Source organism: Electrona antarctica (assembly GCF_951216825.1).
Source record: "Electrona antarctica genome assembly, chromosome: 17".
NCBI lineage: Eukaryota > Metazoa > Chordata > Actinopteri > Myctophiformes > Myctophidae > Electrona > Electrona antarctica.
The window spans coordinates 15,720,769-15,743,028 of NC_136798.1; the positions used below are offsets into that span (position 1 = coordinate 15,720,769).

A 22,260-nucleotide genomic window follows, 5' to 3' on the forward strand; every position below is an offset into this window, starting at 1 on the left:
ACTCTCTGTCTTTCTCTCTCTCTTCATTTCTTTCTCTCAGCACTGAGTCAGCAAGGAAGGAGGTAAGTGGATAAAATAACATGGCTGTCTTTTGGACAATTTTACAGGTAGATAGTCTAAAGTGTACCTATACCAGTGAGCTTCATTGAAAGGAAGTATGTGAATACTTTTGTGACACTGCCACATAAATGTGTGAAGAAATGTATTTCCTGTCCTATATCGAGTATTGAAAGATAATGAAACATAACACTGAGTGATAACAAGGGAATAATATTGGTTAAAATATGGTTGAATATTTAACCGCAACATGTAAAAGAAATGTTTTTATGGCCCGGGCCGGCCTAGCGGTCCGGGCATCTAGGCTGGTAATAGCCTGACAGAGTCCCGATCCCAACGAACTTTGTTGCGTGTCTAGGTTTGCTCATAGGGGGGAGCTGTGGGGAAAGCATGTTAGGAATAGTTCCAGGAAGTGAGGTACCAGGAACAACTATAAAAGTACAGGAAGTGAGGAGGTCGGTGTGTTTGGTGGTGGTTTGTCAAAGAGACTCTTTTAAGGTCTATACTAGACCATAATCAGAAATTCATAAGGGGCAGGAAAACCTTGAGATCTGGAAGAAGAAAAGTTTGGTCAAGGAACATTTCTGAGGGTTTATCTCTGAATCCCTTCAGAGCTTTTAGACAAAGGAACCTGCTCTCCTCCTGACTTGAAGGTTGGGTGAGGAATATATATTTTTTCTCTTTTTGAGCAATGCGTTGCCTTTTTATTTTCTGACTTTATGGACTACTTGATTTTCTGAAAATATAAGGTCAGGGGATTTTAGTTTAATCTGATCGACATTTTTGGAATACTTTTGGGATTACTTTTTTGATGCTTGACTCATTGGAGACATTGAAAGGAACTGCGCTGTGAAAAAACTAATCAGAGTTTGAAGATTTTCATTTGATATCTATTGATTGTTCAATTGAAGTGAATTATTATTTTTGTTTGATCAAGTTTAAATCAGTTAAATATATTGCAATTTGGTTTCAAAAGCAACAGTTTTGTGTTTTCCTTTAGGTCCTAAGTAGTTTGGTTACAGTATAAAGAATTACTGACGTAGGTGGTTCTGATTGTTATACAGTATATTGAATGGCCATGTTTGTATTTTTGCTACTTGATGTCTGAATAGATAGATGGCAGATAAGAGGAATCATGGTTTTGTGGGTGCATCCATAGGCTACAGTACGTAATAGCAGCACCCAGTCGAAATCAGAATTCAGGTTCCGATTTCAATGAACCTGTCATGGTCTGGCTCTCTACCTGTCTATTTCTCTCTTTCTGTATCTCTCCCTCTTCCCATCTGTCTTTCCACTTCGGCCACTCCCATGCGTCATATAGAGGGTATGCGCGTGACATCATCATCAAACCCAGAAGTTATGCTGCAGGAACGCCTACTGAGTGGCCTTGACAGCCCATACATCCGAACAGAAAACTTGTATTTGATTGCATTAAACGACATTAAACTCACTTTGTCACTCATTTTGCCACTCGATTTGCCATTCACTTTATGCATGTGCATACCCTCTATTGGTACTGGTTTAAAACGGTTTGGGCTTATGACTGGACTCACGCACGCACGCACGCACGCACGCACGCACGCACGCACGCACGCACGCACACGCACACACACTGTCACTACATTTGTGTTTGTTACTGTGATCTGCCTTGAAGTATCTGGTTTGTTGTGTTGTATTTCTGAAGTGGTTCAGCATATGGCTTATGGTGTGCATAGTGCTTCTGAAAGGTTTTGGACTTCCTGATTTTTGCATTGCAACTACTGTACTACTCCATTTGTTGTAAGCTTGCCTTTCTGCTTAATAAATCTCTTGGTCTGCGCCATCTTGAAATAGGGCTAAACAGTCAGTTGAAACCAGTGGGGAAACGTTGCAGATGTCGTCCAAAGTCAGGGTTTTTGGTGATAATTCCTAGTTTTTGTCGTTAGTTTCCTTAAACTGTTGTTTTATCGACTTTTCAATTCTTAAATGTCAGCTGACTACTTTGAACGGCTCGCGGCACGTGCGTTAGCTCGGTATAAACAAAAGTTGGTGCCCTGAAATACCCGTATGTGAGTGTTGCTCTTCTCTCCGGTTCCTTTTCGTGGCTGTGGAACAAAAAGTCCATTTGAGCATCTCGATTTGATCTCTTATGTTGCTGTTTTTGCAGTTCCCGCCACTACAATACTTGACCATAGTGTTGCTGTAGGACAAAGAAAAATAACACCTTTGTGAACTGAGCGATGCAACTACACATTTATTGTTACTGTACTCTACTGTGCTTTGTACTGTATTATAGTGTACTGTGCGGGGGTCCCCGGAACTTCCAGACCCCTGGGAACGCGCCCAGGGTCCGAAACGGTCAAGAAATGACAGTTACCGTGTGAGGGTCCCCGGGGGTCCTGACCCCCAGGAACGCACGCAGGGGGCCGATCCGGTTCCGGCAAGCCGTCCCGCGTCCGAAACGGTCGAGAAATGACAGTTACCATGTGGGGGTCCCCAGGGGGTCCGTGTGGGGGTCCCCGGGGGTCCCCGGAACATCCAGAGCCCCAGGAACTGCCCAGGGCTCGTACTGTAGTGTACTCTGTGCCACTTTACTCTGTGCTGTACTGTACTGGCCACTTTAGGTGTTGCAGCTTTCCGTGCTCGGACATACAGATAGACAGACACAGAGACAGACACACATAGCTCCGTAATGGAGCGGAGGCCCTGCTCAAAAACATAAAATGTAGGTTCCATAATGCAATTCCAATGGTGCAGAGTCCCTAAGCAATAATTGGCCATGATTTGGCCACACAGGACCACGCCTCGAAATACCCGTATGTGTGTCTCAAAGAATTCTACTTGTGGACCTGCACCTGCACTATACTTGTCATTCTGCAACCAGAACCAGGCCACTGTGACTTCATCTGACCACTTTTTATAATATGCACTCCACTCAATCACAATGAGGAGAACACATCGTGATTGAAATATTGAAGCTAAACGATCGTTTTGGCTGGACGCATTAGAAAAGTATGAGCAGTGGCTTATGGGAGAAGTAGTTCCTTCATTCTTCATTCAACTAGCCAGCTGCTGTTGGTTCATGTTATTGTTTTAGCATACTGTAAATCTCACTAATGATGGAAGGGGCTGGGATGAGAGAAGTCTACCTGCTAATTTCCTCTAGTTCCTTTTACTGATTTCCTTATAACTACATGGAATTATACTTACCTATAGGTAGCTACAGTATAGCAGTCTTTGGCCATACTGTCTAGAACAGGGTTTACCGGTACCCGGTAGTACCTGTATCTGTGTAAATCTGTCTCTTCAAAAGTAGATTCTGCTACACGGACTGTTAAAGTTGGATTGTAATTGAAAATCTGTACATGTACACGGAGTCTCATGGAACATTGTTCATGTGAAGCACTTTTGTACTCACCATTTCAATTTCTTCAAATGAGTCGACCGCAGACCGTCACCACACTATAATGCATTCACACAAGAAGCCATGCAGCCTGCATAGCTCGGCCTCATCACTGAACACTACAGTGTGATTTGTGAGGCTTCATTCACCAACGGCAATCAATAGTTCAAGAGTGGACAGGGAGGCCACACCATTGCTAGATGTGAATGTATGTCTTGCTGGTAATATGTGGAAAGCTCTTATGATTATACATTAGTGACCATTACAGTATACACATTTCTCAGCATGCATCATTCTTGTAAGTTGTAACTTATAACACAGGCATGATTAACTGCAGGCACATCTGCCATCTCTATTGCATCTATTCCCAATAAATGTGGACTTGATAATTGGTCACAACTGTCCATGTTACAGTGTAAACCGTCTACCCTGTATTTTACATACATACTACAACATTGTCACCTTTCCATTGTACTACTCAGCACCTTGGACAGCTCCACAGTTCATGTGTTTCCGAACCATGGACAGAGCTCACTTGTCCACTCACTGTGTACTATGGTACTTTATTTTGTGAATGGTTTGTTTACAACCGAAATATAGTAGTACTGTACAATAAACAGGCATTGAAAAGTGTAATGTAGACGGCGTTGCTGCAGGAAACTCTTCTGTGTCTGCCACAGTCAAACAAACTCTGGTGGACTCCACATGCCTGTCTCAGAGGAAATGGAAGGTCTCAGAAAATAACAGCAATGAGCGTGCACGGATGTACGCTGCTTCTTTGTCGTCTTCTTGTTGGAATTTAACCTATTCAGGACGCATATAGCACCGAGTGCCACGCTACGAGCTTGTAGATCTGCTATTTTTCAAAAATCATAAAAATGTGGCGCAAATCTTTGAATATACCGGTATATTCTTCCAAAGCGGACGTTTTTAACTCAAATCTTTGCTTCAGATGGGGGTCTGTGGCCAATTACATATCATTTTTGGGATCCTTGACATGAAATAGTTTGACAACCACTGATATATTAGAAACATAGGTTTTTCAGAAAGCTGTCAGGATTTAGAAGACTTTGTAGAATCCGTTCTCAGGTCTAAATGGGTTAACGGCAGCTTGCATCCTTACTGCATCCTTACTGCATCCTTACTGCATCCTTACTGCATCCTTACTGCATCCTTACTGCATCCTTACTGCATCCTATTACTGCCACACTGGGGCCGCTTGTACATTTTCAATAGTTTGGTATATTAACAAAATTATTACTTAAAGGAGCATTCAGTGATTTGGGTGATTTGGAAAACCACCCAGTCCGCCCCGGTAACAAAATGTGCACATGCACGCTCTACAGTGGGGGGAAGTGCAACAGGCCAACAGCATGTGCAGCAAGGCCCGCCCCCACTCGATCATGATTGGAGGAAGGCCCCTCTCATCCTGATTGGATGAAGGTTTTGCCACCCGCCACCAAAACTGAAACTAGGGTTTTTTGACCCCAGGGGCTCACTGGGGACAGGGAGGATTTCCAAAGGTCAGCACACTCTATAGTAGGGAGGATTATGCAGAAAAAAAGAAAAAATAAGTGATATTTGAATTAAAGGTGATATAGGCAAGTTTTCAGCCAAAATTTGAAATATATATAAATGTATTTTGTTGGCCTTTTCCCCCTCTATCTTTCCCTATATTATGATGCTGAGGTGTCCTCCTGCAACAGCACACTCCCCCTTTGCCTCCCTGTGGCTGAATGCACTGTTTATATCCACTACAGTTTACTATACGGGACGTCGGGGGGGGATTTAAACTTGTAGCCAATTGCAGCGCGAGGCTGTGACGGTGTGTTCAACCCAGCAGTATTATAATGAAAACGCGATGCGATTTCAATTGCAATGTATAATATTATCCCCATATCTTAGTTTCACTAACATTGTTCATGTGAAATAGTATGTTTATGATTTAATATGTAAGCCTATTGAAATTATGAGAATCGCTATGTATAGTGCATGGTTGGGTGGTGTGAAACTAGTGAACAACAACACCAGCAGCAAGCACCCCTCAGAACTCGGAGGATCCTTATAGTTACAGAACGACTCGGACCCCAATAAAATCTCCTGGTTAGGCCTACATCAATATCGTTCATGTGGAGTGGGTTGTATGTGCTTATTTGTTGAAATGGTGGAAGTGGAAGTGAGTAATAGTATCATTTCACCAGCCACCACCGCGGCGACTGCCTGCCTGCCGGCCGGCTTGAAGCGTGCATTCAACCCGTACGTGTTCGCCAGCGGTGACAGGCTAGCCGTCGCGGATCATCATAGCGATTTTTCTTCATTGCAATGAATAACCGTGGACAGAGTAGTTCACATGAACGATGCTGTAGTGGCTGGGGCATTTGAGGGGCAATATGTTTTATATGCACGATTACAAATAAAAGTTGAGAGCCAGTGAGTCTCCTCGATCCTCCGCTACTTCCTCATTTGAGGGACTCGTCGTGTCAGTCGTGTGATATTGCGATTATGCTAACAGTTACCCTTAAAAAAACATGTCAACTCAATGTCATTGTTGTAACTAAGATATCGATAGAAATTCATATTTTTTTAATGTAATTTAGCCATACGAGCGCAATATCCATAGCGTCCCTCCCAGCAGCAACAACAATCCCATAGCCTGAAGTGACCTGGCTCAGCCAATAGAATGAGGGGGGGAGGGGGGTGGAGCTAGATTTGCATTTGTTTGGATACACTCACGCACTTCTGTGTACAAACACTGGAAACTTGTCTATACTACCTTTAAGTCAAATCACTGAATATACCTTTAAGCACACTTGAAACACTCACATCTTCCAAATTTCAACCCCTACAAGCCCACATAATTTATTTTACTGTTTGTATTGTTGAGCTTTCATAATTCATCTTAATTAAAAATGTATGAACACCCTCATGCACATGGTGGAAAGTAAGTACTAAGTACAATTTCAAGTACTTTTACTACAATCTTTATACTCCACTACATGTCTGAGGCAAATATTGTACTTTGTTAGTGCACTGCAACCATTTGACAGATTTAATTTGTGGATTTAGATCATTATAACAAAACAGACATTAACCCCCTAAGCCAGGGGTAACCAACCAGGGGTTGCTCGCACGAGCCATTCAAGTAGATCCCGGAGTGAGCGGGTGTCCGACTGATAGCCAGCCAGTCCATCACTACCAATATACAGAACGTGCATTTAGAATAGCTCGCAGTGATGGCCCCAGACATGTGTTGGGCCATCAATTGCGGAGTTCGTTTGTTTGACTATTATGCACAACTTGCGCATAATAGTCATGCATATCAGAACAGAACAGTATAAAAACCCACAGAGCTAAACAGCCTCTCACGCACTACTATACCTTGTACACAGGCAAGCATGCAGTGACTACTCTACTCTGACTATGGAAGATCTGGCGGAAATAAATCATAATCGTCAATAATCATTTCCACCAGGAATTGGGAGCATGCATCCTTCCGACTTAGCCATGTTTTGGCTCAGCGCAAGGAACCATTTACGGACAGGGATATGGTTAAAGAATTGCTGAATGTCACGGTGGACTGCTTGTTTTCTAACCATAAAAACAAGGAGGAATTTAAAGCATTGATACAAACGTATTCAAAGACTTGTCAAATGTGAATACTTCTCACTTCAGTTTGACGAGTCCACTGATATGTCACGGACACCGCCCAGCTAATTGTGTTTTTCCCTGATTTTACCACCAAAGAGGACTTTCTCGCCCTTATTCAGTTGAAAAAAAGGACCCAGGGTGAGGATGTGTACAATGCATTCAAGGATTGCGTGCATGAGGACAAGATTTCTCTTCATAAAATCCTATCAATGACAACAGACGGGGCCCCAGCGATGCTTGGCGTTCAATCAGGATTTGTGTTTGCATTAATTAACCTTGGATGAAATGGAGATTTCTGAACTAGTAACTGACTATCCACTGGAGGACAGAGCTAGAAAGCAGGACTTTTTTGTTCACTTGAGCGTGAGCAGAGAGAAGTATCCCCTGATTGTGTCTTGTGCACTCGTCTCAAATGCCTACTTTGGCTCCACTTACTTATGTGAAATGGCCTTTTTACAAATGAAAATGATCAAATCCAAGTTTAGAACTCGTATGACTGACTCACATCTTAATGACAGCCTCAGACTGGCAATCACTAACTATGAACCAGATTTCAAAACGCTTGCAGATAATGTGCAGTCACAGCAGTCTCATTAAAGGTGGGCTGACACTGAGAGTATTGTATCACCATAACTGTTCAAATATATGGTCATGTATGCATTTGTCATTTGAACATCTGTAAATGTGAATATTCATCGAACTGAGAAACTAAATATTGTGCTATATAAGCAATTAATTTCATGTCCTTTGCGTTTTGTTTTATTAAAAAAAACCTCAACAAATAAGACAATAATAATATGTATATTTCTAATACATTTGTCTTAATATTTAGGCATTAATTATATAACTATCAGTTATTTATTCTTAAACTATAGTCTCGTGCACACATCGCAAAAACAAGTGTTTTTCTTAACAAATTCTAGTGATAGATCATGGCTTACAATTGGGAATAAAATGGGCTCTTGGGCTTGAAAAGGTTGGTTACCACTGCCTAAGCCCTGTTGTATACTTTGAAAATAGATGTTCTACAAGCTCACAATGTGTTGTGATGTGACACGTGAGCTCATAGATCTGCTATTTTTGAAAAGGTTTGACAAACATTTAAAAAGTGTTTAAAAATGGTGAAATAATGATTACTTTCACTTTGGTAATATAACTTTGATGACAGTACTTTTGTACTTTTACTCAAGTAAAATTCTAAATACATATTTGATATTGCTACTTTTACTCCAGTAAAAAAAGAGTACTTCTTCCAACAGTGCTTATACAGTTCGTGAGCACTACGTTTTTATTTCTTCTTTTACCATAATTCCATCAATGCTGATGACTCACTCTACAACCACAACCAATTGTTGGTGGGCATTAATGGGCACTTCGACTTCCTGACTGCTATTAACACTAGCATGACTGAAGTAAAATGTGACAGAAGTAAGATGTGCTTAAATTCGTATTTCTGAGATGATGGAATGATGATGGATGATGATGGTCATGGAAGGGGGGGAACCATCTGAAAGCTTCTTGGGCAAAGATAATCAACTTCAAAATCTCAAAAATAAGTCAAAATGACCTCTCAGTCATGCTAGCGTTTGCACTTTTGTGTTTCATGTGTACCTTATGTTCTTTCGATGTTCAGTTCTGAGGGATCCTGAATATCAAAGGTAAGGCAAGCACATTTCAACAAGTCCATTCAATGTGCTTTACACAAACATTATGCAAAGGAAACACATAGAAGGATATTTGAATTCAGCAAAAAGGAAGTTAAAATTAAAGAAACACCTATTCAGCACACAAAGCAAAAAACACAATAAAAAAGGACATTTGAATACAGGGAAAACTAAAGGAAGAAAAATAAAGTGGGGAAAAAACTACATTTTGGAAAAACTGCAGAATGTGACCTCACGCACTTTCCTATTATCCCAGGATGGTGCCACCTGTCCATTGAACTCAGTGGGCGGGGGCCAGGTCGGGGGCAGGGCAGTTGCTCATTATAAATTGAGTGTGTTGTTGACTTTCACGTAGCCCAATGCTGTGATAATGGCAGGGATTAAAAACAGTTCCTGGAAAGGTAAACAATGAGGGTAAACAATGGCAACCTAACATAAAGATAAAGTATTCATTGACCCCTGGAGGAAATGGCAGGATGTCATACAATAGCAGCAACAAGAGTGAGAATCAAGCACAGGACACGTAAGAGTCAAGAACCAAACCATGTCACCATGGTAACGGCTAGTGGCACAAATATCATTTGTTAGTTGATTTGATGAACTGGTCAATGCAGGTAATAAAACGGCCTTGATTAGTGCCAGGGCAGTAGCTCCTATTGTATCAGCATTACCAAAACGTCCACCCAGATAAAATCTGGATTGTACCAGTTAAATGCTACACTATGTATTCAGAACACCATGAGCTATAAACACATCCCTCTGTGTGTGTGTGTGTGTGTGTGTGTGTGTGTGTGTGTGTGTGTGTGTGTGTGTGTGTGTGTGTGTGTGTGTGTGTGTGTGTGTGTGTGTGTGTGTGTGTGTGTGTGTGTGTGTGTGTGTGTGTGTGTGTGTGTGTGTGTGCGCGTGTGTGCGTGTGCGTGCGTGCATCTCCGTGTTTGTTTCCATGCACTCTCATGACAACGTGTATGCACACGTGTGCGTGCGTTTCATCTTTTTTGGCCTAAATGGCAGGCAGCAGTGAAATCTAACACCCCTACGCCATTCGTCTAACAGATGTGTGAAACAGAATGAGTGTTTGAAGTGAGCGGTCATAAAGTGGTTGATCCGAGCTGCAATCCAAATGAGAAATTACAAACAACTCATTTGCAAATTAGAAGAGAGACACCACCATATCAGAATTATTCTCCACAAGTCAACAGTGTACAGCAGTTGCTTTATATTATGCAGCGTATTGTACAACTCTTTGGATTGTCACCGTGTATAGCACGTATGTATGTATACATATATATATTGGAGTCCTTCATATAGTAAAACTAGAAAAAGTGCCCCTTGGGGCACAGGTCTCCACCAGGGCAGGTCAGGTTGTGGCCTCCTGGTGGCGCTATAATAGGCCAATGTGAAAAGGGTGACATTTCTTCTTACGCCTTGGATGGCAATTGGATGATTTGAGGCATTTTGTTCCAAAAATGTGTTTTGCAAAAAAAACACCTGTTGGTGGCGCTATAACAGGCCAATGTGAAAAGGGTGGGATATATTCCTCAGCCTAGTAGGAAAGTCTGTGAAAGATTTCACGTTAATTGCACGCTGCGTTCATGATTTGAGGCTTTTGGTTCAAACCGGGCCAATCCTGCAAACTTTAAATGCCAATGTTAGCCAATTAGGATGGAATATTAAATATCGGACAGATCCGTCTTGAACTATAGACTATAGAGATAGTGTGTAACGATTTGTGGGATTTTTGGAATCTGAATCTGGAGGAGTAATATCCAAAAATGTGTTTTTCAAAAGTCAGCCTCCTGGTGGTGCTATAACAGGCCGTTCTGGAAAATCCAGGGAGTGTGTGTGCAAAATTTGGCATTGACCGGGTTAACAGTGCTGGAGATTAGCTGTACACAGACGGACGGACACACGGACTCACACATGGACTCACTCACACACACATACGAGTGCAAAACATACTCTCTCCCCCTGCCTTCGTCCTGGTGGAGACAATCAGTGTAATTTTCCATCAAGGCATTATAGTTGTTATGGACTCTTTTAACCACATTTGTTTCCTTGTATACGTGTTTGTCTTAATTTGTTTAAATTCATTACTTGTGCAAGCAGAACGTGCACGTATTGCGATCGGCTGGCTATGTACGTATGTATGTCGGGGATGTATGATGGAGTCACTGACGAAACGACTGACAGGTTTTGCAGATTTTCATAGTAATCTTTGCAGGTTTTCATAGTAATCTGCGACCTACTGTCGCTATTCTTATTATATAGCACTAGTATTACATAACACATCACATTACATACATTTTGTAAGATAGCTGATGCAGGGAAAACAATTCTATTTTAAGTTATTTTGTTTTACTTAACTATAATAAGTGAGCTTGTAGATCTGCTATTTCTGGAGCCCAACACCGCACACAACTAAGTATAAGGGGCCATCCAGATGAGGACGATTTCGGTGTTTCTCGGGCAAGTAATTAGCCTATCTGCCCTTTTTGTCACACGGAGACGGCGTTTTGGGGGACTTCAACGGCTAATTTTGAAACTACCTTCCAGAGTGGGAAAGTTTGGAGACGCGACTTTCACGTCTCCATGTGTACAGCGAATGCCGCCTAATTTGCTGAAACGGTGATGTCATAGTCCCCTCGCCCCCTCCAAACTAACTAGTGTTAATGGTTTATTTCACCATAACCACTTACATATAAGTATCACAGCTATTTTATATTTGCACATACTGTCTATAAATCTCTTATCCAAAAATAGCCGATCTGCAGCCCGCATGCACGAGCTTGTAGAGGAGCTATTTTTGGAGAACAGATATAAATTATGGTAATTACCAATCCGGAAAGACAAGAAAAAAAACGGATCTTCTACATTATTGTTACTATTAAATGGTGTAGTGTAGAATAGATTAGTATATAGGCTATACAAGATAGGCAGCACAGCCACCGCACGTTCCTCTCAGGCAGGTCTGACTGCGCAGTGCACAGTGCAAAGCATGCATGGACCTCATCAAAGTGCTTCTCTTCTTGGGTGGAAATTAAACATTCTTTGTGTAACTTCAAAACGGCTTTGCATTGAGAGACCACAGGTAGGATAAACACATTGTTTACTGTCCATATTCCTCTATAAACGGCCTGTTTTCACTGTTTCCAATTGCTCTTTTTTTTATACTTTTGTAGGCTATAGCCTATGTGCAATGATTAGCGCTGCTGCCAGCAGGTGGAATCAATCTAGAGCAATTATCTGACATTCAGAGGTGTTGCGCACCAGCGAATATATATTCAATCTCCAAAGTCAAACTCATAAATTCACAATGTACCATGCCGCTCCTCGTTGTGAGCTGTATGATGATCTGAGAGAGAGAGAGAGAGAGAGAGCGCACCCCTTCTCTCGATCAGATCATCTGAGCGAGAGAAGGGGTGCGCGCTCTCTCTCTCTCTCTCTCTCTCTGAATGTGTGAATCACTTACTTTGTGCGTGCTGCTTGTTTTCAGAAGAATTAATCCAAGGTTTGTCATATTATGATTTAAAGTAGGCATCAACTTTAGCTGGTAAATCAGTGTGTGCAGAGTGAGAAGCATCACTGCTCTGCAACCTCTGCTGATTAAATTGATATGACCTAGATAGCCTATGTCATATGCGCATCTGAGATAATTAGTTATTTGGCAACACCTGTGTGAAATACCAATAGTATAATTTATAAAATGCTTTCATATAGCCTTAGAATAAGCTTTTTCTTTTTTTTGGGTGGCCATCTACAGGCCGGCAATATGTACTACAGCTGTATCTTGAAAATGGAGCAGTTTACCGGTCTTGTGTAGACATCGTACATAATTAACATAACCGCAATGTAGACGCAGTAAAGTTTTATATCGTCCTCGTGTAGTGAGGCCCTAAGGCATGCTGTGCAGAGTCTACTGAGAGTTCTTCCAGTCTTGACTGGAGACAGGGGCGGCAGGTTCCTATAACGGCAGTGGGTGCCCCCCGCCCCGCCCCCCAGCCACCCCGCCTCCCTGCCACCCCCCCCCCCCCCCCCCCCCCCCCCGGCCGCAGCGGGGAAAAAACCTTTTTTTTGGTACTTTATTTACAGTTTGCTAATAAATACAGTGGTGCGCGCTTTCAGTTCACAACAATTAACGAACACATTAAATTGTTTCAGCATCTTGTTTCAACATTTCAGCATGATCAACAGTAAATAATTAAATTGTTTCAGCCATAAGCGGCGGGTGGATTTTACCTTTAGCTAGGTGGGACGAGGCAGATTTATTTATTTATTTCCCCCAGATGGTCTAACAATCTCATGATTTGACCAATGTATTACCAATCTCGTACACCATTGCTCACGAAAGCAAGATCCTTGACCAAATTACAGCCACTGCATCTTACCTTTTAATTAAAGTAAAAGTAGTCTGAGGAAAGGGAACAGTTCTGTTCCCCGGACATTGTTTTGGGATATTTTTGCTGAGATGGCTCTGTTTGTCAAGTCTCAAGTCAGTGTGGAGATTGGCCGGCGGTGTTGCTGCCCTCCCCTCCCCTCCCGACTCATGGCTCTTTACAGACGGGCCGACGGTACACAGACAGCAGCCTCTCCGCTGACTGTGTTAGTGTTGTGTTGCTGCAGGAGACGGAGTGTGAATGAACCGTGCGGTCACTGGAACAAAGCCACCGTATTAGCATTTGAATACCTGTTCTGTGAACACCGTAAAGGTGTGTGCCTACGTGACAAAATGACCAGGGGGAGGGGATCTTCAGCCTTGATCTCAGTGGGTGCTATTTGCCTTATTCTTTTTTCAGTGGGTGCCCAAGCCCTCAGGCACTCCCAAAGTTGACGCCGTTGACTGGAGAGATGTCTGAGAGCTGGGGCTGCAATGAGTCAAATAGTCAAGCATTGTGCTCCAAAGATAAACAGATAAACAGATAGCGGAGTATACTTATGCAATATATTCTAACTCCCAACTCGTCAAATATGGTAGCTAAGAAACAGAAATGCACTTTGGGCCTCATACATTTATTTAGTTTGAGAGTAAGCAAACACATTTCAAACAGTGGACTCAGAAACAAAAATTGCAGAAAGCAATAGTGGTTCGTAAGCTTGGCTTAGTGCTGGTTATATCCTCACACTGTTTCCATTGAAAGAGGCTCAGACATTTTTTGTACAGGATCACAGTGATAAGATTATAAGATAAGAATCATTCAGAAGGAAAGCGCTGCATCTCAGACAGCCTTTATAATAGCAGGGTGCTATTGAAACATTGTCACTCTAGTAGAATGTGACGTAACGTTTCAATGTCAATACATCTTCATTAAGGTCATGAACCTGACAAAGATGTGGTCTATTGACATTGATTTGAAACACTGTCACACACCTTTTTGAGTGGTGCAAACCACTCCAACAACTGGCTTTGTTAGTACCCGTGTGTGTTTGTGCCTGTACGGGTGAGCATGGTTGCTATGGTCACTGACATTACGTCAGACCACAGCTGATCAGGCTATATAAGACCTTGCACCACTCAGTTCACACGGGTGTGATTTTTTTATTACTTGCACTCTGCTATTAAAACATCTTTAACTGCCCTAGATGCTCCAGTGCCCTTCCTAGCTTACCAGTGCTCCAGAGATGCACTGGATCAGCCTGAAATTGGCTTGAGGCATGGTTGAACCCCTTTTACAAGAATCACTTGCCCCTTTTAGCTTCCAGGAAAGCAGCACAGTCACAGTGCATCACTTGTGGTTATTGTTGAAGACAAAAAAATGACTAAGGACATGCCTTGCAGGAGTGATTTCACTTAATTCAAATATCACTTCTTTTTTTGTTTTGTTGTGATAATCCTCCATACTATAGAGTGTGCTGACCATATAAGGAGTTCCTCCCTGTCCCCGGTTAACCCCTGGGGGTAAAAAAAACCATAGGTTTCGTTTTTGGCTAGGTGGCCTATAGCCTTCATCCAATCAGGATAGAGAGGGGCCTTCCACCAATCATGATCGAGCGGGGGCGGGCTTTGGTGTGTGTGCTGTTGGCCTGTCCCCCCACTGTAGAGAGTGCATGTGCACATCTTTTTACCGGGGCGGACCGGGGGGTTTTCCAAATCATCCAAATCACTGAATACTCCTTTAACCCCTGTGGTCAAAAAACTGTAGGTTTCGTTTTTGGCTAGGTGGCCCAGCCTTCATCCAATCAGGATTGAGAGGGGCGGACCGGGGGGGTTTCCAAATCACCCAAATCACTGAATGCTCCTTTAAGTGTGATTAACTGAAAATTATGCTGCTTTCTACTTTTTCTCAGAAACATGTGTCCTCCTGTCCTCCTTTTTGTTCCACTTTCAACCTGGCATCCCTATTTTGGGCATGTCATTGTAATACAAAACAATCAAAACAATTGCTAACGTTGGCAAAAAAAAAAGGAAAATAGCCGATCAGGCTATTTTCGCTGTTGTAAAGCAAAGTAAAAGTGCTTTAGTGTTTATGGCTTATTATCATACAGAAAGTACAGTATATGCTAAACCTGCACTGATCATAAAAGGCTGGGGGGAAGTCTACACTTCCCAGTATATCCCGATTTATGCTTCGCTGTCACACTGTCAAAATAGTTGATCTACAGCATCACAGCGCGTCGCAGATGCAATGGAGCATACATCCCTTTAGTCTCTACAGGGACATGTCTAATTTATTTACACTGAAGTGTAGTCACAAGGTCGTATGGTGCAGAAGCTGATACAGCAAGGAGCATGGCTGGATTATGGACTGGGCCAATGGGGCCAGTTCCCAGGGGCCCTTGACTATACTTGCTGGGTTGCAAGAACCATGGACAATTTACTAAAATGTATGTTAATGTATGTTAATGCTTTTAGAAGAAGGCAGATGCACACCTCAAAGGTTGAATACAGTTGCGTTGCATCATGGACAACCATAAAAGTGCAAATGTATGTCCTGATGAACGTCTAACTGAAATGTCGAGTTGATAAGGTTCCAAACAGTCTGTAGGACCATTTTCTTAGATTTTTGAGGGCCCTCCTATATACAGGTTTAATGTTTGTTTTGAGTTCAATGTTTGTTTTAAAAACGCCATTGACAAGGAAGGGAAAATGTACGTCATCTTGTTCCTAAGACAAACATTAAATGCCATTAACAATAAAGAGAATTTAATGTTTGTGTTGTCACCGTTTGTTTTACATCACCATTACATCACCGTCCTAATCAACATGAGTTATTGACTTTAATATATTAGCGCCCCTCACTTCACACGGGTGTGATTTTTTATGATTAGAGATCCCCTTCTGAATGTATGTTACTGTATGCTAAATAATGTAAGCATGTCAGCCTACAGTAGCCTATATGCCAATCCTTTATGGCTGCCTGACTAACAGGACTAACGCCTGACTAACAGACCTGACAAGTATTTTAAAGAATATTTTGCATGCAAATAAATATGATACAAATATTGTAAGTTATAGACTAATCCTGTATGATAAAATGTTTACAAAAGAGTGTGTTCTTTTTATCCACACTTGCCTTCAAGTAGCATGTGCCCGCCTGACTGCCCGTTCTGGGTAGGCCTAATTGTTCAAAAGGCCCTCGTTTGAATGAACAATTGATTGACCCACATGTGTGGCTTATCAGTGCAGGTGCTCTTGACGAGAGTCCTCCTTTTGAGTTCAGAGAAAGGAGAGAAGAGAGAAAATCACAAGAAACCGAACTGAGAATGTTTTTTTCTTTTGTTTTTTTGTTTTTTACGTTATACGTGATCAGTCACTACCTGTGGAATACCATGTCTGGTGGCCTTGGCTCAAGGCCCTTGAGCCACGTGAGGCACCGCCGAGCGAGGCGCCGTGCCGAGCGTTGCGACGGCCACCAGACCCGACTCAGCGCCGTCCGAGTTACGTCCCGATAGACAGAGAATAGTATATATTAGTAGCCCCTAGTTTCCATGCTGACAATAGTTGGAAATGACACGTCCACCAGGGGGAAACTTTGACCAGGCTATGTTCAGCCACGGGTGAGTATGCCAGTATGGCCATATTGGCCCTATTCGAAGGTGCTGATAACGGATGATTTTGCCTATTCAATAGAGAGATAACGGTCGAATCCGCTGCCTAATCATCAGTAAAGCCATTGCCATGCTGTCTCCCTGAGAATTCTTACAGATTCCCTGCGGCGAATGCTACTGTCATACATTACCCACCTGTTGTCGTTGGTGCCTTTTTATCCCATTTTCTCCCCAAATGAGTCGTCATGCCAATTTATTCCTCTCCACATGTGTGTGTTGTATCCTATACTGACTCACCATGCCAGCAGGGGGTCTTCAAGGTTTTCAGCCCAAGGACCCCCTAGCTGAGAGAGAGATGAAGCAGCCCCCCCCCCCCCCCCCCCCACACACACACACACACGCTAAAAAATATATAAAATTGTGTTGCAGGATTAGACTTTTTCATAGATTTTATAGATAGCTTCATTGGCAGCACTTTCATCAGTGTTTGATTCATATTCATGTGTATTTTCAGACATTTGACCACTTAAACCGTCAATACTTTGATGGCCCCCCCTACATTAAGATGATTGATTGATTGATTGATTGATTGATTGATTGATTGAAAGCTTTTTCACAGTTTGTAGAATGGGTACAGTTGCACTAGAACATTTAAAGACATACAAATATACACTTCTATTAAAAAAAGGAAATCATATAGCCTACTGTATACAGTTGAACAAAGTTTTTTTTTTTTTTAAGGGAAAATGTGTAGTGTGGGAAAAAAAACTTTTTTACAGGCCCAGTTTCGAATTGCAGCCACCTGTAAGTGCTCTTTGAGAGCGGTTTTGAAGGAGTATAGGGATTCACATTTCTTTATGGCTGTTGGTAGGGCGTTCCACATTTTAGTGGCATAGTAGCTAAATTAATTTAACCCCTTGTTTGAGCCTAATCTGGGTTGCACGTGGTTTATTGAACTTGTGATTGTGGACTTCGTTGACATTAAGGAATTATTTTGACAGGTACATGGTTATCTTGGCGAATCTAGAGAGCAGACCAGTAGACCAGGTCCATTGCAAGTTGCTGTACTCTGTTCATCAACCTTAAGCCATTCTTACTTACTTACTGCCCTTTATGCCGGCTGGCATGTAGGGCAGCAACAAAGGATCTCCACTTCAGTCTGTTCTGGGCCATCGTCTCTATAGATCCCCAGGTGTGTGGGTCTTTGTACACTTTTTTCTTCTTTTTTCTGAATACATTAATTTTGATCAATGTTTAAAAGGTTCTGCATACCCAGTGAGAATCATCAAAAGAAAAAGCATCAAAGAATGCAAATGGGGGTGACCCACAACAAGGACCTGTAGATATAGTGGATATAGTGGTGGAAGAAGTACACAGAATATTGTATTTACTTAGTATAAGTAGCAATACCACAATGTTACAAGTAAAAGTGTATTTATGAAACGTTTTAATAACACTGTTTAGTTAATAAAACATCTACTGATGCGATGCACAAACAGTTGGACACATTATTATCAGTGTTGTTTCCTGGAGTCACTGGGTGTTTTGGGTCTTGCAACAGACCCGTCGGTAGCTAATCAGACCCCGGCCTGTGGCCAAGTTGCATGCTACTGCCCCCACTGTCTCTTGGAGGGCTGGTGAGACGCTAGCAGCGGCAACACTATAGGAAGCTCTGGGCATTGTGGGTTGCCTTCGGGCTTGGCTCCTCCTTCGTCCGACCAGAAGCGACTTTGCTGGCACGAGGGGTCTGTGGCAAAATACATATCAATATGGGGGTCCTTGACATGGAAAGGTTTGAGAACCAGTGACATATATGATCAGTTCATTAAATAAATACCCATGTGCGTTCCACTCCATTCAGACCTACAGTAAATTGACTGATCTGTCATTGGCCCTGAGGTGAAGCAGTGGTCTGAAGAACTATCCAAGAACATTTTCGAATCTCAATTCACCTCCAAACTGTGTAAATCTGTCTGTGTACGTGTGGACAATTGTCCCACTATACTTGCACAGTAGAATTTAGGTCTTTAGTCCCCACGAGAAAAGATTCTCATTTTGTATTGTTAAAAGCGTAAGGGTTTAGAGTCTGTTGTTGAGAGATTAGTTTTTGGAAGCTCAGGGATGATAATACACAGGTGAAATAATCACTGATCAGGCAGGAACGTAGATCAGCTTAGTAGGGTTTATTCAGCAAGATGCGTAGCATAATTGGACACGATATGATAGAGGCATACACTGGTCCTTCAGACCCTCCTTATTGTCTCCACCAGGCCGAAGGCATGGGGAGAGAGTATGTTTTGCACTCCGTCCGTCCGTCCGTGTGTCCGTGTGTCCGTACGTCCGTCCGTTTGTGAACAGCTAATCTCCGGCACCGTTAACCCAGTCGATGTCAAATTTTGCACACACACTCCCTGGATGCCAACGATGAACCTCTGCCCCAAAATGTCCAGAACGGCCTGTTATAGCGCCACCAGGAGGCCGCTTTGTGCAAAACAAGTTTTTGGACAGTACACCTACAGATTTTGTCCAAACATCACGCAAATTGGTACACAGTCTCTCTTGAGCCATTCAACGAAACGGGTCTTTCAGATTTCTCAGACTCCATCCAGATTGGCTAAGATTGGCTTCCAAAGTTCGAGGCCGAGCAAGAAATGCCACATGAACATTTTCAACTCAGCCTCATGGTGGCGCTATAACTGGCCGAAAATTGTATTTACCTCTAACTGCACGGATCTGTGGATAACTTTGTATGCCAACTCCCTAGAGGCCAAGGAAAAACCTTTGCCTGGAATTTTACACATCTGCTCTTTCTAGCGCCATCAGGAGGCCAACATATGTAAAACACATTTTCTAATAATATCACTCCTTCAGATTTTAGCCAAATTTCACGCAAATCGGTACACCTGCTCTCCATAGTCATGTGATCAAGACGGGTTTGTTTGATTTCTCATAATCCACCCTCATTGGCTACAATTGGCTTCTAAACTTTTCAGGGGCTGCGGGGGCTGCTAATGAGGATTATGAAAACTATTCGTCCCTGACATACACTCCTATACTATATATAGGAGACCTGTGCCCAGAAGGGCACTTTTTCTAGTTTATACTCTCATTCTATGCAACAAGGTTAGCATGGCATTTTGGCAGCCTATCTCCCCATTGTTTGACTATTTTCATCATGGCAAGTGTTCTTTCATGTCCTTCCCAGTGATCATGCCCAGATCACAGCCCATCCTGTTCACCTGTCGTTTCTTGATTTATAGCTGATCTTAATCTCTCTCTCTTCTGTTGCCTTCCAAGGCTTCTTCAAATATTACTTTGAACTTATTTATAAAAGTTGATTACTGGAACTGATTAGTGTCGCAGATGCTGCTACTGATATTCTATGTGCTCTTATTTCCCCTTTGTTCTGGTCGGTGCCCTGATGATTTGGTAAACACCTTACCGTGGGAACACTTGTAACGTGGGAACACTTTTGGGTCTTTGGCTGCTGCCATGCTTAACGTGGGAACACCTTTGGGTCTTTGGCTGCTGCCATGCTTAGCTGACCGACTGTATGCCCTTTCCATTGTTACTGTTAGGCCTCTGGTCTTGGCCTGAGCTCCTTTTCTGCATAGAAACCCCTTTTCTGCCACTACATATTCTTACAAAGTGTGTGTGTGTGTGTGTGTGTGTGTGTGTGTGTGTGTGTGTGTGTGTGTGTGTGTGTGTGTGTGTGTGTGTGTGTGTGTGTGTGTGTGTGTGTGTGTGTGTGTGTGTGTGTGTGTGTGTGCGCGTGCCTGTTATCCTACCTAGCAGACATACATAGAGAGACGGTGTATTTCCTTGGTGACAGGATGCTGTACAGCTGCCATAACAACCAGCCCAACCTGCAACACAAACCTGCTGAGTCACTTGCAGGAAAACACTGAATGAAATTATTTCATAGTAGGAACTTTATGAATATCTTAGAGCCAGACCAGAACTTTCATCATTCAATTAATTATTTTTGAATTAAAAACATTAACATTGATTAACAGAACATATACCTTTATACAGTACTTTTGTTTGTACTTTCTCTTTCACACCCAGTTGACTTGAGTTTCCCTTTATAGCTTGTGTAGTTGTATACACATTAAAAAGTAAAAATGAAAAAGATTAATAATGAATAAGATCATCTCTACAGAGGAGCGGAGGAGAACAAAAAACAGGAAGAGACATGAGAACATGTAGCAACAACTAACCCTCTGCCTCCTGTGTTCACTCAAACAAATTAATGAAAGGGACAACACGACTGGAATGATGTTAACATGATTGTGTACAATATGTTTAATGTCTGTTCCTATATTGTTTATCTAATTATCCCTGGGATTTTAATAGTCTAACTTATTTAAACTGACAAGTGTCTAGTTGTTGTTTGTTTTTATGATGTTTTGTTTTGTGTGGACCCCAGGAAGCTGGGAATCCAAATAAAGAATACAGTGACAGTAGTTCAATCCAACCGATGTCCTTACACAAAAATGCCAATTTAAGGTAAACAGGTCCGTATGTTCTGTCAAAGAACCCTGGCTCAGGCTGTATGTACAATGGGTGGCGACATCATGCCATATTGTATTTATACATAAGCCACATTGGTTAGCCTCGGGCATTGGCCAGTTTATGGGGTTGAGGAGGGGACAAGTGCTGGATCCAGGCTTATAGCATATTGTTCATAATTTGTCTCTCTCTGAATAGGATGCCAATATAATAATTAGAAGTGGGATCCACAGTATCTTGATACTTAACTCACTGCTCTGTGAAGTATGGATGTCTAATGGATCTTTTTGACTATGAAGTGCAACCCATGTCTTCCAATCACCTCAAGCTGAACCCAGACAAGACTGAGCTTCCCAGCTAAGTCCTGCCCTATGCGGGAGCTAACTATTTCCGTAGACAACGCCCTGGTAACGTCTGTCCCAACAGCCAGGAACCTTGGTGTTGTCCTGGACAGTCAGCTCTCGTTCAAAACACACATCACAGCTGTCACTCGATCCTGTAGGTTCACACTCTATAATATACGACGAATTAGACCGTTCCTCACCCAGGAGTCAGCCCAGCTCCTAATCCAGACAACAGTCTTGTCAAAACTTGACTATTGTAACTCCCTCCTTACTGGCCTACCGGCATGTGCACTTAAGCCTCTCCAACTGATCCAAAATGCCGCTGCTCGCTTGGTCTTCAACCAGCCAAAATCCTCACATGTCTCCCCCCTTCTCCGCTCCCTCCACTGGCTCCCGGTCGCTGTCCGCACAGAATACAAAACTCTGATGCTGGCATTCAAAGCAACCAAAGGTATGGCTCCCCCATATCTTGCAAGTATGATTGAACCCTACAAATCCTCCCGCGCACTCAGATCAGCCAACGCAGGGTAGCTGGAAGTACCCTCACTAAAAACGCCGGGACAATGCTCCACACGTCCCAAACTCTTCTCCCTTCTGGCTCCAAAACTGTGGAATGCACTTCCCATTGCAGTCAGAACTGCAGCATCACTCCCAATCTTCCGCCGTAGTC

At 42.5% G+C, this 22,260-nt stretch overlaps 1 protein-coding gene across 1 annotated transcript in view; it reads left to right on the top strand.

Annotated features, from left to right (window-relative positions):
- The first annotated feature begins 610 nt into the window (after positions 1-610).
- LOC306941285 (potassium channel subfamily K member 2-like) overlaps positions 611-22,260 on the top strand; it is an 84,091-nt gene continuing 62,441 nt past the window's right edge. The window contains exon 1 of the mRNA XM_079526662.1: positions 611-715. The gene's annotated coding sequence lies outside the window, so the exon portion shown is untranslated. The remainder of the gene's footprint in view (positions 716-22,260) is intronic.